The sequence below is a fragment of the Eubalaena glacialis genome, chromosome 10 (genome assembly GCF_028564815.1).
Source record: "Eubalaena glacialis isolate mEubGla1 chromosome 10, mEubGla1.1.hap2.+ XY, whole genome shotgun sequence".
Classification (NCBI taxonomy): Eukaryota; Metazoa; Chordata; class Mammalia; order Artiodactyla; family Balaenidae; genus Eubalaena; species Eubalaena glacialis.
The window spans coordinates 59,663,717-59,681,247 of record NC_083725.1 but is presented as its reverse complement, the minus strand read 5'-3'; the positions used below and the strand labels follow the sequence as shown (position 1 = coordinate 59,681,247).

The following is a 17,531-nucleotide window of genomic DNA, read 5'->3' as shown; positions in this document are numbered from 1 at the left end:
GTTGATACATAGGCAGTCATCCTGCAGGCTGGTCCATGTTAGTCCACAAGGCTCTCCAGTCCCAAACTGGCAGCAGTGACGTGAAGGAACACTTGAAAACATGTTTTTCACATTTACAACTGTACTACCTAGAAAGGTTATATAATTGCAAAGAACTGAGTGTCTGTATATTATAACTTTTGTAGGTTTCATGGTGTCTGGTGACTTTGGGTGGGGGAGAGTGGGAACGGCTGGCACAGAGTGGGTGGAGCAGAATCGTCACACCTCACTTTCCCTTAAAATGAGATCCAAGATTAGACTTGCTAGAAGATTCTGGGGGTGGACAGGTAGAATTGGGTGCCTTTTGCATGCCTAGAGGTAGTGGTTAAAACTGTAGGAATGAATGAGGTCATGGATAGTTTGGGATTAAGTGAGGGAAGACCAAACCACACTTGATCTCAGAAAACTCACAGTACCAGTCTCTAGCCTGGTGCTTGGCACACAGCAGATTCCCACTGAATATTTGTTGAATTAGTAAATAAATATCAGATTGGAAAGTATATCAATCTTCCTTAAAATGCCTGTGTCCCTCACTTCTTGTATGAGCTAGACTCAACTTATCTTTGAAAAGCTAACTGAGAATGTGTACTTTCTGAATATTCTGAGTCTCTCAGTTTGAAAAAGGTCTTCTGAAAGCCCATCAATCAGCACTGATACGTATTTCTTACTTTACCAAGACCTGGCAGGCACCATGAGTTTTCCCATCCTACTTACATAGTCTAAGCTCCAACTAGACTTTGAGGACAGAAAACATTTTTTTTTAACATAACTGGAAATTCCTCCGTGTCCAGCAAGGGTGTTTGGCCACCAAGCTCTCAATAAATAGGGACTTAGTGCTTGATCAATCAACTAGTTTTTAAAGTATTGTCAGAGAAGGGAGAAATAAATGGATTTCTTTGGAACTTTAGAAGTGATGAAAAACAAAATGTGTTCACATAAATGATGTTCAGCTTGGAGAATAAAAGACTTAAAAGGAACCAGAAAGAGGGCGCTGAGCTACTGGTAAAAGTAGAACTGGCGTGCGAGGGAGAATCTTGCATGGAAGAGGCCAGCAGAGTTAGTTCTAAGAGAGAAGAGATGGGCTCCTCTTCATTCCCCAACTGTTCCTGGGTTACCTTCTTATGTCAAGTACTATGCTCGGCAATCCAGATACAACAATAAATAAGGCACAGTATCAGGTCTTCCGGACTTTATGGTGCAGGAATAAAACAAGGATACAGCTACAGCATAACACACAGCTTGGAGCAAAGGAGGGTACCAAAAGGGGTACACTTGTTAAAGATTAGAATAGTTCTTGGGTGCTCTGTCAATGCCAAGGATGACCTGAGGGATGTGACAGATATCATGATTTGGGAGTTAAATAAGCTTGAAGAAAGAGAGATAAGAGAGAATTTCAAGACTGAAGAGTTTACCATTTTCTTTTATCTTTTTTAATGCATGTGTTGTTTAAACTACAATAATAAAAACTCAAACCACCTTGTGTCCTAGACAAAAGAAACCCAGACCTGGCGTGCCTTTGTTCAACCATCAGGTAACTTGCCTAAAAGAAAATGAATACTCTCTATTGCCCTTTTGGCAGTTCTCTGGATATTTTTTAGAGAATGAAGAGTGCATTGCCATAGAAACATGGGTTGGAGTTCTCTTACAGCTATGTAGATCTTAGGAGTGAAAAAGACAAGGATGGAGCATACACAGGGGTGCATGTGTTGGGAGACAAGTCAAGTACAACCACATTCCACTGGGATTTTTCTCAGGCTTCTGCCAGCTTGACCCACCACCTCCCCCATGATTTTTATAAACATTTATGTGTCATATTCTCTGCTTCATGCTTTCACTAGCACTGCCTTTTAGATCATTGCTAGACCTATGTCATTATCAAAAAGTTCTTTATAGAGAACTGAAATCTCTTGCTTTTAATTCTCCCCCACCCCATGAAACCTACTTCTGCCCTCTGCAGTTATATAAGTTTATAGTCTCTCATCTCTTCAAAAGGCTCTCTTGTTTGAATAATGTTATCAGTGTATTTGCTGTTTTAATTTGTGAACCTAAGCATCCCTGGTTTCTTTAAGAAATCTTTATCAGGTAAGGTTTCCAGACTTATGTTCTCCAAGTGGTTACCTCTAGAAACAACTTAATTATGACTATCTAAAAAGTGACCCCTGTACACAGCACAAAACTCTACCATGGGCTGAGAAGAACCGATACCCAAGGGAGGATCATGACTTTCCCAAAGTCACACTGGTGGTTAAGTGGAATGGGCACAATTCAAAGCCAGGGCTTCAGCCTTCTATGCCTGTTCCCATCCAATCTATAAATATCAATGAAGAATAAAGTCCCTTTCATTCCCTCTCCAACTGGATCTTAACACAATAATCTCATTCCAGCCCCATTTGCCTTACTTTCAATAATCTTCTTCCAAATCCAGACATACACTGGAACTGACCAGGGCAACCTGGGATGTATGGTCACCCTTGTACAATTCCTTAGGCACAGTTAGCTTTTAATAATTAAAGCTGCATGTATTTATAGGAATAAATCAAGAGAATAAAATATAAACAAAACAAATAAAGGAGACTTATTTTAAGAAAAGATTTCTTAAAATAAGCTTTTGTCTTTTTTCTACATTAAAGATTAGATAACCTTTTCTCAGTGCATCCAATGAATTTTCAAGTGCATTTTTCACTCATTTGCCCTTTGAAACGGAATTATTGCCATTTAAAAGTGATATGCAAACTCTGTCATACCTCCTATTACAGCTATCTAAGTATATGACATTCAGGCTGACGTACATTGCTGGAGGATGGTGGACATGGAGCTGGTATAATGTTAATACGTTCTCTAATTCACTTGTAAACAGTATTCTGTTTTCATTTCTGTCAGTCCTGAGATTTGGACTAAATTTTACTTTCCTAGTCCCCAGGACACAAAGGGGCATATCTAAGTGATCTTTACAAATACTTATCCCGAATATGAAGTTGACCACATGGCAGATGGTCCAAAACTGCAACCAACTTGTCCAAAATTTGTAGGGTCTATGCTGGAGAAATTAGTGCTACTTTCTCCAGAAGTAGCTAACTTCCTTCTAGTTGGTTCAGGGTCTGCTAAGCATGTGCAGAAATTAAAGAAAGAGGAGGAAGCATGGTCCCTGCCTCCCACTCACTTTACAATCTCCTAAGGAAATGAAGTAAAAAAACAGAATGATGAAGCTCAAGCTGAAGTCCATTGAAGAAGGGATTTAAATGGACAGCACTGGTCACGTCTGGCATCACAGACGTGGTGGGCATTGAAGCAGGGTAGAATTTTCATAGAAAGAGTGGATGGAGGGCCTTCTGACTCATGCACAGAAACACCCAATTATTGCTTTTACTTTTTTCAGATCCTGTGCTAGGTTCTGAACACAAAGAAAGAAAAATAAAACACTCCACTGAAGGTTCTATAACTGAATACTCAATACTTACTATTGGACACCATAATGGTTTTGGAATACATATTCCTTATTTGTAATTTAGTATCAGAAAGTGTATCTATACCACAGAAGGAAACAAATCCCTTTGGGCTCTCTTACATGCACATATTCATGAAATCCTAAGTTCGTGTTGATGAAGAAATTTCATTAAAAAAACCGGCAAATTCCACCTGGTCTGTGAAACAGGTTCTCTAGGGGATATCATGCATGTTTTTACAAATTAAACTCATTGGCTTGCTCCTGGGTAGATAACTAATTATCTAAGAATTCTGAGGGACAAATGGATTCCTTTCTATTGTTAACACATATATTCCCAGAAATTTATGAGAAAAAAATCAGCACTATAAGCAAATTAATATTTCTAATAATAGTATACTACCAAGGAGTGATTTGATTAAAATCTTGTTAATACAATAAAAAGGAAGCAGATTTCCGTTTGTCTTGACTGCTTCAGTATAATGTGGATCAAAGGCAAGAGTGTTGACTAGATCACCTGCCAAAGCCCCCTTCAGTCTTTCTATTCCATACTTTTTAGAGGTGTAATTTCTATTGATATAAAATAAGCCCCTGCAAAGGACCAAAAGAGTGTTCATAGGGCTGAAACATGAAAGTTTTGTAGATTTACATGCAAAAATTACGTTCCGATAACCATAATTTAATTAATTTTTTTTAAATAGAAGGAAATGTTTTTCTTCATATTTTATCTCTATGACAACCAAATAGGTTTGGAACAATGCTATCTTACACTAATTAAGAACATGGCCTCACAACTTGGCCTTCTATGAATATTAAATGCAAATGTGTGAATTATCTAGTTTCAATTAGGCGGCTGCGTTCCTGGCTTTCAGTTATGAGCAAACACTGTTTTGTATATAGAACATGAATTGAGATTTGTTTTTTAGGAATTAGATAAAACTAGGGGAAATGAAAGGGAGCCCACTGCTTGAATCACACACCCTGATGTAGAACTTGGAGGTCTGTACCCACTCATTTACCTTTTCATCCTTCTATCTGACATTATTGAGTGCCTCCTATGAGCCAGTCAATAGGAGGACAAAGAAAAATCTGTCCTTGCTAATGAGCTCCCTCTGGTGATGGCGACCCACGTAAACAGATAATTATGAAACATCCCCAGAACATATGGGATATAACGAGGAGATGGAACCCACTGGTGGGTGGGTGGGGTGGGAGGGACATCTTCTGGGAAGATACAGACAAACAAACTAATGCTTATTTGTTTATTTATTATTTTATTTATTGTTTATCTATATCCCTACTCATTTTCCCTCTCGTATTATTTTGATGTAAATCATTTCATCTGTGAATACAACAATGTGTATCTCTAAAAGATAAGGACCTATTTTTAACATTACCACAATACCATTATCACATCTAAAATATTACCAATAACATCACCAAATAAATATCCAGTTGGTATTCAAATTTACAATTGTCTCATAAATGTCATGAATTTTTTTTTTTTAAAGTTTGTTTGAATCTGGACCCGAAAGGTTCACTGATTACAATTAGTTGATTTGCCTTTTAAGTGCTTCCCCTATGTTTCTTTTCTCCTTGTTACTTATTTGTTGAAGAAGTCTGAATTTTAAAGAATGAGTGGGGGATAAGATAAAGGAGAAGGGAGTAGGGAAAGAAGTTTAGAAAAATGGGTTGCCAGGAACAAAAAATACTGCAAAGGCATTGAGATCTTCCTTGCTTTCCTTAAAAATACAAATTCTGTGATCATTTTTATTTCAGAAGCATTGCTCAGTATAAACTATCTCCTTACAATGCCCTTCTCCGTGTAGCTAGTAAATTCCTACATCACCTTCAGGGTTAACTCCAGAAATTATCCCCCAACTTCTCAATCTTACATTGTCTCCACCCTGCTTAAAAGGATGTATTATCTGGTGTCTATCAATTAACCATGTTAGATGCCAGGCATGCAAGGATAAATGAAATCAAATCCCTGCCCTCAAGAAACTCACTGGGGGTATTTTTGGCAAGAAAGGAGGTGATGCCATACTCTAGCCCATAAATGTACATTTCCCCATATAATTTAGTCATAGCAAGTATACACTCGTTGTGTAAGGCATAATCTGGAAAACAGTTAGAAAAAGTTAGATTTGCTATAAAATCATTAATAAATAGTCTTGCTCTTTCAGTTTCCATTTAAAGATAGAAACTATGACTTTGTCAACAGGCTAAATGCTTAGAATGTGTGCTTTATTGCTTTTTCTAATGTTCCTATGTTATGCAAAGGTTGTAAGAAGACTAATACTGGAAGATTAAATAATCAAATTATAATGAGTTCAGCTAGTTCCCTATGGCTCACATTTCCACTTTTTATATTGCTGTTGAAACAACTGAAGCAAGCAATATAAAAATGTATTACCCAATCATATTTTTAAATGATGCTCTTGATGATGGAAGACCCAAGAATACTTTTTCATTCACTTAAGGGCTGTCAATATTTCCTTGGGTTTGCAAATTTTGGCCTTTACAAGTAAAAAACAAAATGCATCTTCATATTCACCATGCCAGCACCTAATACAGAGCCTTGCATATAATGGACAAGAGTGGATAACACGTGGGCTTTCCTGCCACTTTCTAGCTGTGTGATCAAGCCTTATATTCTCCTCTCTTCTCATAGTGCTGTTATGAGAGGTAAAGGAGATAATGTGTGCAAAGTGGCAATAAACACATGGGAGATTTAGTTATTATTTGTTAAATAAATGAATGAAAAAAAAGTGCATATTCTGCCCTGTCCTTCATCCCTGTCCTATCCAAATTCCTGGCCAATCTTTCCAGACAATCTCAAATAATATCTCCTTTATCACTCTTTAAAAAATTACACAGGGCTGTCTCAAACATTTTAGCTCTTAATTATACATTGTTTCTGCATCTGAATGTTATTCTCCTCCATTGTAGCCACAAGTTTTTAAAAAATAAGATGGGTCTTATACAGAAGTGATGTCACAATATTTACCAACTGGCTGTGCTAGGCGTTAACTCTTTAGTTAATCTTTAGCTAACCAGTTAGCTCTGTGAAAGGCCTGGGAAAGCAACTGGAGTTGGGGGTGATATAAAGCAGTTGGGAAGGGGGAGGGCAAAGGAAACCTGTGAAAGGAAACCTCAAAACTAAACAAAGAAGAGTTTATCTGGTTTGTGCTATAGGAAGTAAAGTTGTGTCACGGGATAATGGCACCTTTTAATTCTGGGATGACATATGTGCTTTTAAATCAACATTATCCATCACCCTTCCACTATTTTTAGTTGCTTCTATCTCTGCACTGAAGAGCTGTCTAATTTGAAGAAGAAACCAGTGCCCTGGGGAGCATTTCCTACATAATCACTGCTGCCTTCTCTCACTCAAGCATGGTTTCTGAGTAAGTCTCTGGTTCCTCACTGACACAGCTGGGCTGTGACCAGTGCCATGCTTGGTTTCATGTTTTCTGAACAGATTTGTTGCACCAGAAGCAAATGGCAAGAGGAAATATACTTTGCTTCCATTTGTTGCCATTATTGAGTGTTCTTTGGAAAGAAGCTAGACGAATGCGTATCTAGGACCACACTCATTAGGTAGGTAGGTTGACAGCATTTAATGACCTTCATGAGTAAAAAAAGAATGTTTTATGATTGCATTTAGATGCCAGAAAATTGTGAACAGTATGAGCACACTTCCTACAGAAAGTAAATAATAGTCTTGTCACTTCTTCTATGCTGCAAAACTGGAAAAACAATCCAAAACACAGCTAATTAAATTTGGAGTCAAGAGTTTTAATAGAAACTGTTACCAAGCCCACCCAGTACAATTTTATCCAGGAAGTATTTTACTTCTTCAATGGAAAGAAAAAGTGAGTACTGCCTAAGGCTGAAGAACTAAAGAACAGATAAATTATATAAACTGTGAATCACACAGACACCAAAGTTTAATCTAATTTTGCTATAGAGCATTGATATTTGGCTAACAAATATTTTATTCTAGTCTATCTCATTCTCAATGTGATATATACTACACAATTAGCAAGTAAGCACATCTATTCAAAGGTACCCTCATTTGTCTTATACTTTTTTTGGTTTTGTTTTTGTTTTTCTTTGTCTTCTACTATTTTTGGTTTTGTTTTTGTTTTTCTTTGTCTTATACTATTTTTTAGCATCAGAAATTTCATGACATCACAATCTAAATAAATTTGAGGCATTGAGTGAATCATTAAACTTCTGGAAAAGGTTTCACAGAAGCAAAAAAGGAGAAAAAAAGGATGACAATGGTATTGTCTAGCTCTAAAATTCTATAATTTTGAACCAGGGGACAGAAATTTTAAGGTTCATATTGAATTGACTCCATATCTGTACTCACATTGTAAAAAAATAAAGACACGACTGGTTTAGCTTAAAACCCAACTGCTATCATCCAATAGCAGGTTTTGGTGAAACATACATTAGGTTTTCTGTTAATTATACCACTAGTCAGATGGCTTCTGGCTGGTAACTTCTGCAATAGTGCCAATGTGATGATAAACAGATAGTTAAACAATTACCTGGTTAGTTTTTGTGACTGCAAAAAGCTTTTTTTCTCTGCCTCAAAGCCTTTCCCTCTTTCTTACCTTTTGGCAAACTCCTACTCATCGTGGGGTGAGTCAATATTTATTTAAAGGCATGCACCATCGTATACTTGGCCTTCTTTCCATTCTGTTATGTACTAATTCTAGTGGACATTTGTACACTGTGTGTTGTACATATAGCAAGTTGAAGACCACAGCATCCATTCCATCACCACCACCACCCTTTCCTTTTTTTTTTTTTGGCCACTCTGCGAGGCTCACAGGATCTTAGCTCTGCAACCAGGGATTGAACCCGGGCTCCCGCAGTGAAAGCGCCGAGTCCTAACCACTGGACTGCCACAGAATTCCCCACTATCTCTTCCTAACAGCAACAGCGGCCAGACTTTGTTTAGGGGCTCATAACGTTATGGGGAGGCTGTCTTTATCCTGTCTAAGCTTCAGAATGGGCTGGTGATTTGGCTTTATGTTCAAGGGTAAGCCAGTCCATTTAAAAGTGAATTTTAAGGACCATTCTCAGGATTGCTTTCTGGCTGGATATGACTAAGAAAATAAGTTGTCCAGGAGCCATTGACAATCATTCTGTGACCATGAGGGCAGCTGGTGTTAGGATACAGCTAATACCAAAACAGGCAGCATGCCAAAACCAAAAGAAACAGATTTCTTGACAACCCGGTGTGCCACAGGATCAGACCTCTGAAGCTGGCTTCACTGCTGTACTTTTAAGTTACAATCACCAATACATTTCCTTTATTGATCAAGCCAGTTCCTTGCAATAGAAAGCAATCTCACCTGCCCCTGTTATGGCACAGCGGGGATCACTCTGTGTTAGAACTGTGGGCTCACATGTCCATTTCTCTTGGATTACAAACGCATTGAGTTCAAGGATTATGAGTGTTCATTTTTTTAATCTCAGCACCTAGCAGAACATCTGGTACTAGTCTATGCTTAATAAATGATTAATAATAGACAAATAAACAAGCAAACAAGCATATAAAGTAAGCTAATCGGAATTATTCCAGCCAGAAAATATCTCTTTCCCAAGTATTTTATATTAAAAAAAATTTTGACAGGAGTCCTCCTCCCGAGTTAGATATCCACAACATATCCATAACCATTTCCTATTCTAATTCAATTCTCTAAAAATGTTTCTTCTCCTTTTTCCTCCTAATTACATAAATAATGCATGCTCATTATAAAAGTTCAAATGATACATAAAACATAAAAAAGAAAGTAAAAGTCGATGGGACTACCACCACCCAAGGCATACACTATTAAAAGTTTTCAATTCAGAGGTTAAATGATAAATTTTGTTTTGTCCTGTTTCTCCTTGTCAAGTGTGGCACACACCTTAGTCATCACAGTCATCAGTTTAACTGCTGTATTTTCAGACTGGGGGAACGTTTGATATAGGCACACTATGTGCTAAGTTTTAACTGTGGCAGATGCTTTCATGTGGATGAGGGAATAGCTATTTACTGGGACATGAGTTATCGCATTTATGTTTTCCCAACAGCCTTGAGACAGGAATTACTTTACTTGCTTTATAGCTAAGGAAAGCAAGGTTGCAAGATTTGGTAGTAGAAAATATGTCCCAAGATGCATTCTACCTTTTCATCTAGAAAACTACTTTATGAAGGTAAGAGTAACAGAAACAAAAACAAAACAAACAAAAAAATCACTCTGGTAACTGCATAATAGCTTTCATTGCATTAAGAACAGAACAAAACAAAACAAAACAAAACAAAAGCCCTCAAGATTCTTAATAATTACAGGGATTTTGCTGCCTGGAACTCCTGGACTGCTAGTTCTCCTTAGGTGGGTCTTTGTCTCCAATACAACAGAAGATGGAAAGAAGCCATCTTCTGGGAGAATGAGATGCTGGGCAGAAGAAAGGGCTGTAATAATGATAGAAGGCCACACAAAGCCATTGATCGTCACCTCTGCTTTTCATACCAGCCTGCAGGGCAGGGTTCCACAGAGTTCCTTCAGGCAGCCTTCATCAGCCCCCAGCACCAAGGGTTACAACAGCAATTTAAAACTAGAGATAAGAAAAGGGCACCTGAAATTCCCATTGGACTCTCTGAGCAACTACATTTTCAAATGGCATAAAGGACAAATGGCAGAGTTTTAATCCAGTTGACCCTAAAGTCACCTTCCAAAGTCAGTCTATGCCTCTGAACTAGAAAAAAGACCAGTATCTAGCGTTGATGGATCAGGTTGCTGTCAATTCCAAAATGGAACTTAAAAAGCTTTTAGTCTGAGATCTTCATAGCTTTGACCACTTTCTTGTTCAAGTGATTTCTTTTGGTTTAACGGGGAAAAGGTCAAAAGCAAAAACAAACAAAAGCCCCATAAAACCAACCCACTGGAATTTTAGCTTCATTACTCTGAAGTACAGGTAAACATTCTTCAGTGCAGAGTACGGCTGTGCCTAACATTTTGGGGGCCCAAGGTAAGAACACAAATAAAGGCCCCCAGACCTGGGCCAGCCCCTCTTCTCTTCCATAGTTCCTTCCTGCACCGCAAAAGGCCTTTCATGCAGATGTGTGGATATTCCAACTCACAAGTCCAAGCTATGATCAACAAAGTCCCATTCCCTGGCCTCACCCCTAACCCCACGCAAACAGCAGCCCCTTGGATTTCCTCACACCCCGGGGTGGGCACACAGTACAACCCTTGGAAGTGGGCTCAGGATTGTCTGGGGAAGAAATTCTGGGATCCTGTTTACCCTGAATGTGGTCTAGAAAGCAAGCTCCAAATGGGCCCATCCTCTTGGCCCAGACACTCCTCTAAAGCCAGAGGGATGTTGCCCAGGTGAAAGGACAATACTAATTCAGGGTAACTTTTAGATCTTATCTTGAATTTGGTAGATTTATGACCTTTTAAAATTTCATGCTTTTTAATACTAAATTTTATACTTTGGTGAGAATTGTAAAGATGACTCAGGAAAAAGTGATCTTGATTGGCACAGACCAAAAATGAGAGCAATGAAAGTCTCCTACTTCATTTTTTTATATCCCCTAAACTCTGATAGAGGTTAAATATGTGGGGAGAAGAATCAAGGCAACTATAGGGCCAAGATTCCAAAATCGAGCCACGTAGAGCTGGGCAAATCCTACAGAATCATTCCACCATGGTGGTTACAGTATAGATTCTAGAATCAGACAGGTTTTGAGTTCAGATTCTAGCACTGCCATATGCCAATTTAAATTAGTAGTATTTAAATAAACTTTTCTCTAATCTCGTTTCCTAATTTCATAACGAGAAGCAAAATAGCACCTACCGGGTAGGGTTGTAATGAGGAGTAAATGAGAAAATGCAGGTAAAACATACAGTACAGTGCCTGGGGCGTAATAAATGATATTTATAATTAGGTACTTTAATGCAATGTCAGGGCTGGAATTATGGCCTATTCATTGTTTAGCAAATAACTTAGAAGGCTATGAAATATTATTTGGTATCAGTTTATCTCCATGCTCCCCATTTGACATCAAGTTTATTCTTTAAATAATTATGTAAAGATATTAGATGCCATTCTAAGAATTAGTGAAATGTGAACTGAGAGGTAATAATTCTGTGTTTACTAGGTTTCCAAAATAAAAACAAAAACAAAATCATCTGACAGAAGTGTATCTTGCTAACAAGAAAATTTTTTATAATCTTCCTATTTAATGTGCGTATTTCTTTCAAAACCAACATCAAAATGAGTTAATATATTTTATAAAATTCAACTTCTAACCATAATGACTACCTTTTACTGGGTCCCCTTTGTGCCAATCAGTGCACCATTGGTTACACATACATACATCATCTATCTGGTGTAATCTTCCTAACTTCCCCTCCCCAATTTTACAGATAAGGAGAGTGAAGAGGGGACCATGGTGACACAAAGCCCCTGCCCTTTCCATTTGCTAACTGCTGAAGCCAGGTCTTAGGACAGCTCCTGTAAACCTCGCCCCCTTCTACCCCCCCAACCTCTCTCAAAGAAAATCATATAGGTCATGTAGGTAAAATGTTCATGCCTCTTTGGCTTGTAACCCTTTTTTAAGAGACATGCATTTTGGTATGTATGTGTTCTCTCGTCACAGTTCGTATTTGTCTTGCTGTAAATTTAATTGAGAATAACTCATGCTAAATTTTCTTTTGTTGCTATTGAAAGAGCTTATTCTTGGTGGGTGGAGAAGATGGAAGATGGAAAAACCACCACCAAATGAGAAGAAACTCAGTTTATGGAAACTAGTGCATTGGCTTATTTCTCCATAAAACCACACTGAATCAAGACCCAGGTACTGCTGCAAAATAAACCAGGGGCTCTGGCAGGAGATTTTTTTTAAATGTAGTACAGTAAAATTCAACGTACAATACATCGCAAAGGTACTTTACAACTGTATTGTTCTTGGCATTAAGATATATTAACACTTTGAGGAACCTTCAGCTGTGTGTCCTGAGCTTTACAAGTATCACGTGCTGACCAGACCATCAAACGCAGATGTTGGTTTATACCTGCAATGGTTTGCTGAATTTCCTATCTTAATCATTACTGCTGTAGCCCAGAGGCTCTGAGCTGAACGTAGGACAAAAAGACATTTTACAGACCCCTTGTGGGGCAGCCAGTTTGTAGATCAGAAACCAAGTCTCAGGTTACACACCCCTAAATGCCAACCATAATACATCACTCCTCTGCTCTTTAAGCAGAACTTATTCAGAGAAATGGAAAATATGGAAAAGCTATTTATGGACGAAAGAAGAATGCCTGGAAAATGTGTTCCTGAAAAAAAAGATACATTCCATATTCCAAATTTGCCAAGTTTTGGTGCAATCAGAAAGTGTACTAGGAAAGAAGAAACAACTTTATTAGAAGTATAGTGGTACTGATGACCACAATATTTATCAGGAAAAAGCAAAGAGCAAGCTGGTGGGGGGAAAAAGATGCATATTTTTTTTTCAAGGAGATGCTAAAACGAGTTGCTTTCCTTGAGGATAAAGAGGATGTTCCTGTCAGGTCTACAGATCCCACATCTAAAGAGAAAGTGCAATTATGCATAAAGTAAACGCTTTGGACAGACAGTTATGGGTTCAGAAGACAGTAGCTCCTTGCCAGTGAAATCAAGCAAATGTCAACAAGCCAGACACACTTGAAGCATTCAGAAAAATGTCTTGCTATTCCTTTCCATACATAATATGCCATATGACACCACAGTTAAATCTGCTACTGCAAAAAAAAAAAAAAAAAAATGTACGTCAAGCTGTTGGTTTCCATGAGATTTGGACAGAGGCAAACAACACGGCAGAAAGGAGTCCAGGAAGGTACAGCTTTCGCTTCTTTCCTTCTGAGGAGGAAATGACTTCCTACAGCTAGCTGATCAGGAGTTAGCGCTCACTCTGCTTGGAGCCAAGACCTGGAGCATACCCAGATGCGGACCAAAACACGGCTTCAGGTAATTATTAACAGGAATAGGAAACTAGAGAAAACAGTCCCAAGTTACGCAAATACAACTGCCATGCTTTCTGCATTTGTCTGTCCTGCGGGTGGGATGTACAGCTCTTTCCATAACGATCCAGTCTTTTCTTTCGCTCCTTCTCCCACACCACCAACAGGCATGCCAAATGCAAATCTGCTCACATTCTGATCCCATTCCGGCAAAACGCAGGGACTACCACCATACCGAGTCTCACAATAATCTCCACAATGACAATTATTCAGAGTCCCTCAGTTCTGTTCACACAAAAGATTGCAATTTGAATCTTGCATTGCATAGGTTCAGCTCTGTCGGAGCTGGTTACCAAGCAGTCTGTTTTAGAATTTACCGATTGCTGGGGAGGGTAAGCTGGGGGGTGGGGATGGACAAACCGCCCTGTACATACCTCCTTTTGGCAGCTAGGAAAAACAATTTCGTGACAAAGAGACTTGTTCTTTTCAAAGCTCACCCAACAAATGAAACTGACAGAATGAAACCAGAGAAACTTTAGCAACCAAAGAAAGCAGCCTTCCAAGGATCAAGGTGAATAATTGATTTGTCGGCTTTTGTTTCATCTTTTAAGCTATTTTGCTCATTTAATAGAATTGTGGAATTTGTTAGAAGCCCAAACACTGACACACACTTCTGACAGCAAGTGCATATTCCAAACTACAGATTCATTTGCCAAGCTTATTCAACAATGATTAGCTGCAAAGCCAGGGAACTTACCGAGCACAAAATTATTGGAACAAAGCAGGGAGGAGGCAGGAGGCACCAAAGGCAGCTTCTCCGTCTCCTTGGTGCCAGGTTCTCCTGTCTGCCGTCCGGTTCACACTTGCCTTTATAACTAAGACTCCGGCAGAACTCACTAGCAAAACCTGATGAATTATAAAACAGCCCCTCCTAGGCTCTCATATTTTACATCACAGGGGGTGACCATGCAGCGTCTTCTCTCCCTGGGTACATATATTTCCTTGTAACTCATCCTGATAAATATATCAGCCTGAGAAGCAGTGACAGTAATCGGTGTTTGGGATGTACCAGAATTAACCAATAAGACGCTTTCCCACCATCAGTACCGCACCCCATCCTCCACTCGTGTTCCCCCACACCTTGTTAAGGTGGATCCACCCAACCCAGTGGGGGGTAGGCAAAGATGGCAAAACGTGGAGGAAAGCCCCTGAGTCTCCAACGCACAAATAGCGAGGCATACTACTCAGGTTTAATTCTCATTAATAATTCTGTAAAGATCAACCCTCATATTTGCATAGCCTGTCACAGTGTACCAAACACTTCACCCTCCCTGAGCCCCTCAGCAACCAGGAAAGGTTCAGCAGTGCTACAGTATAAATAAGCCACCAGAGAAGTTTAGTGACTTTGTCCAATGCTCACAGAAATGGAGGATTCAAGGAGCCCTAGAGGTTCGGGAGTTCAACCCGCTAGCTGTGCAGATGAGGAACCCGTAGCAAGAGAGAGAAAATGACCTGCACAGGTCCCAGTTTCCAAATACGATTTGAGCTTGACCCCAAACCCCAGGTCTTCTGATGCCAAAACAGTGTCTTTCTATCCTATCCTACTGTGCTACCTCTAGAGCAAGGAAGCCCTGAAAATCGGGAGACATGCAGAAATCAGGAACAGTACCATTGATTCGCCAAAAATCATTCACAGGCAGGCAGCATGGAGGAGCAGTGCCTGAGCTTTTTGTTTCCTCTCTGACAAGGTCAATATAACCTCTTTAGGTTCACTGAACATCAACACTAGAAATCATGTTTTCGATAATAATAGCGATTATTGAGCACTTCTCATATGCCAAGCAGTGTTTTAGGTGCTCAGCCTCATTTAATCTTTATTTAATCTTCAAAACATTCCTACGAGGTAGGTATTATCATAAACAACATATTGCAGATGAAAAAACTGAGATTCATAGAGGTTAACACATCCAAGTAGGATCCCAGCTGCTAAGTGGCAGGGCTGGAATCAACTCCAGGCAACCTGGTTTCAGAGCCCACACTCTTAAACATATCATCCTATCCCAAGCAGTGTTTCACATTCAACTGTAGGGGCAGACGAGCGATGTGAGCAGATTTATTTACTATGGCCTTTAGTAGAAATTACAGGAAGAGCATAGGTTTAGGAACCAAACAGCCTTGTGTTTAAACCCTAGCTTTGTCACTGATTTACAGTAACATGGGTTGCTTTATCTATAAAATGGGTATGCTAATTTTTACCTTGCAAGATTAAGTACATCAAGAAAATGTAGTGCCTGGTTTATAATGCATACTCCCAAAATTACTGGCTATTATTCTTACCACACTTCTTTTTGGAAAATGGATTTCTGCCTCACCTTCTCTTTAAAGTGTCTTTTTCCATGTCAACTACTATTTGCCAAGGATTCTGTTAAGACTGTGAATCTGCCAGCCAGCGAAAAAAGGGAAACAACCCCAGAGAGGTCTATCACCCAGACTGAAGAACGTCACCAGGAATATGGGGACTTTCTGCCAGAGAATGGCAGGCCTGGGGGCTCTGCTCTGGGCTGCCTGTTCAGGTCCCTAGCTCTCTACTTCACTTCTTCTATTAGTCAAATGAACTCACCAGCCCAGGAAAGCATACTTAACAGCATGTTGGCTATCCACAGTGAGACCAACTTGGCTTCCTTCACCTGTTTCAAACAAGCACCTGCCACATAACAACAATGAAATTGTGCACACAGCTGCCTACTGCCACTAAGTCAAGGTGTGCCAAGCAAGGAAACAGGTACTCTGTCTCAAAAGTTCCACTGCAAACTCCTGTCCTAACTCAATATAAACCAGAATTTGGCCACCTGCCAGGTTCCAACCAGGTGAGTTCATCCATATAAGAGACTGCTGTATCCAAGGTATGCAATCAATGTTCCTTGAGAGACATCAGCAGTAGCCCTCTGTGGGACAAGGTGATGCTATAATTTTCCAGGCTATGCAGGTTTAAGTATGAGAGACTTTCTTAGCTCTGTGTTTCTAGAGAATGACCGAGTGGGCAACTTAATTTGCTCACATATGGACTACTCTCTCCTTGTTTATTTTTTCCTCTAAGCATCTTACTAGGGGATACGGAATATATGTAGATGAGGTGCCCCCTCTTTCATGATCGTAACACTAGACACTGTAGAAGCAGAGGTATGCAACATAGAGGGTCAGGGGGAGAGGGACTTGGGTTTCTAAACTGGTAAGAAAATCCAGGTGTAAACACCGTGTGTAGCAAAGAGTAAATAATAAATAACTATGATTACAAGATAAAGGGTTACTTTCAATATCAATATGTGGGTTATCCACATATGGCCTGATGTGGCTTGGTCTACTCTAAGTCCTTCCATGATTTCCAGCTTCTTGATCTACCATGATCCCCCAAAATCCCCTTCAGAGCCATTCTCCCCCTGCTGCCTGGCTATTCCACCATTATGAAACACCCCATGAAAAATTACTGTGGAGGAGTCTTCATATAGTTTTTGTATTATAACACACTGTTCTGTCCCCATCAAGGATCATCGTAACACATATTCTGTCATAATTACTACCTCATGCCACCAACTGCTCCCAGACGTAATGAACTATGTGCAGCCTGGAAGCTGCACCAGTACTTTGTTTATATTAGTGACAGTGCTAGTATTTATTGACACTTATTATGGGCTGGCAATGTGTTAAAACTTTACTTGCATCTCTCATTCAACCCTCACATTTTTTTTTTAATTGATTGATTGATTGATGGCTGCATTGGGTCTTCGTTGCTGCGTGTGGGCTTTCGCTAGTTGCGGCGAGCGGGTCTACTCTTCGTTGAGGTGTGCAGGCTTCTCGTTGAGGTGTGCAGGCTTCTCATTTTGGTGGCTTCTCTTGTTGCGGAGCATGGGCTCTCGGCGCGCGGGCTTCAGTAGTTGTGGCTCGCAGGCTGTAGAGTGCAGGCTCAGTAGTTGTGGCGCACGGGCTTAGTTGCTCCGTGGCATGTGGGATCTTCCCGGACCAGGGCTCAAACCCG

The 17,531-nt window shown here is 39.7% G+C and overlaps 1 protein-coding gene across 13 annotated transcripts in view; it reads right to left on the bottom strand.

Annotated features, from left to right (window-relative positions):
* The window catches only part of DLG2 (discs large MAGUK scaffold protein 2), an 802,852-nt gene that overhangs the window by 178,368 nt on the left and 606,953 nt on the right, over positions 1–17,531 (bottom strand). The window contains exon 1 of one of the 13 annotated variants that reach the window (XM_061202785.1): positions 14,256–14,319. The exons of 11 other annotated variants lie outside the window; for them this stretch is intronic. The gene's annotated coding sequence lies outside the window, so the exon portion shown is untranslated. Of the gene's footprint in view, positions 1–13,932; positions 14,002–14,255; positions 14,320–17,531 lie in introns of those variants that run through there. One more of the 13 variants, XM_061202788.1, reaches the window with a different exon arrangement.